This window comes from Echinococcus granulosus, assembly GCF_000524195.1.
Source record: "Echinococcus granulosus chromosome Unknown EG_S00202, whole genome shotgun sequence".
Taxonomy (NCBI): domain Eukaryota; kingdom Metazoa; phylum Platyhelminthes; class Cestoda; order Cyclophyllidea; family Taeniidae; genus Echinococcus; species Echinococcus granulosus.
Window position 1 is genome coordinate 78,219 of NW_020170582.1, and position 1,818 is coordinate 80,036.

A 1,818-nucleotide genomic window follows, 5' to 3' on the forward strand; every position below is an offset into this window, starting at 1 on the left:
TTCCTATAGCGCAGGTGCTATTCACACCAAAAGTGCATGGAAAATTGTTAGTAGTTGCTAATCCAGTGCATGAAGAACACTGGATTGCGTCTTTGCCATCGGAAAATTGAAACCTTAAGGTAGTTAAAAAGGCAAAAGTACTCATTATTGGAAGTTGCAAAGGTATTTCAATAACCACCTTCTCTCTGCCTCTGTGTCTGTCTACCACTTCATAAGCCTGGGTCCTTAGCCCGCCTGTCAGTTTGACCAGTTGCGTAGATTCTGCCTGTTCCATCCTTGTTATTTGTTCACTTGTCCACTTGACCGTCTTCCTCTCCACCTACTTGCACACTGACTGACCTAATGCTCTTCTGGCGAATTCCGCCTCAATAAAAAATTTGATATAAGCGCTTTCAAAATTTGCTGTAAATCGTTAGATTGCATTTCGTCGTTCAACACGTGGTCTGGTGTCGTGATGGTACGACATGAGTTTCTGCGGCATTTTTTTTAAAAAGCATTCGAGATGCTTAAAAAATCAAATCCTCTTAAATTGCTCCTCTTTTCCTTAAACCGGACAGTCGTTCAACCGCCTATGAGTGCAGACATGAGTACATCCCCATGGAGCGAATACTGGATCGCCTACTTAGACTCGTCAAGAATTAATGCAATCTGAAGGCTTTTTTCTGCACGCATTTCTAATACTGATTTAATCATTTATTTTTTGTGAAAGTAGGTAACTTTCGGCTTCAAAACAAGCTCAAATAATGATCCTAAGTACAGTATTTTTGGCTACTTATTTTGGGGAGTCAGGGTGATCGGTCATGTGGAAAAGATTTATATGCCACAATATAGCCCAATAAATTCTCTTTCCACCCAAAGAATCTCCTTTAATTGGCCCGACTGGCGTTTTCACACTGCTGCATTGGTCATTCCAACAGCAGCGGCAAAAGAGGCAAAATAGGAGGGTGGTGGCGTAGCGGTGAATTCGCATCACAATAAGTAGTAGGAGCTCAATTTGAATCGAGGGCATAATTGCATACCTCCGTACATTCACGTGGGGTTTCGTATATAGCGTATTATTGTCTGTCTGACAGATTGAGCGTAGCTGTGTGGGAAGGCTTAACTAAAGTCCCCAGTAGTACATAATGTTTGGAACGTTCTATCTACTTCCTCTTCAACATTCAAGCACATGCGCTGTCAATCAAGCACAATTTCGGTCAGTATGCGCGATTACTAGGCGAACCAATCTTGGTTTAAAGGATTCTCTGCTATGATTGCTGTCACCGCAGTGGAACACTTTTTGGACACAGAGGTCTCCGGGGCAATTGTCGGCAGAAAAGTTCAAAATCTTGCGATGCAGTAAACTTCCAGGAATTAAATGTGCTTTAGATCTATCCATCTCAGCAGGTTTCTGTTTTACACTCATTACTTTTAGCACCAGTTGTTAATTTGGCAATGTTCAAACAAACAGTTGCCACACTACAACTTTAAATTTTGAAGATTGTTCCCAAATGGTTATCACAAGGTGTTTGTTTGGTTCTTCTATTTGGTCAGCACAGGCCTCGAGTCAGTTTATCAGCATTGCCGAGACTTGAGATTTCCCTTAACTCTTAGCAAGATAAGCCGGTTTAGACTGTATAAGTAAAATGGGTACGATATATAAACCTTTCGCTTCAACCTCCATTACATTAAAGTGAGTAGATTGACATAATGAGAGCGTCATTTATTGGTACAGTTAAGAAGGGGCTGCAGTGATCAGAAGCCACCTTCGCCTTTAAGGACAAACAATGATGAAGTCGTCAAGAAATTCGTGTTCCCTGACAGCCCTCTGCCAACAAT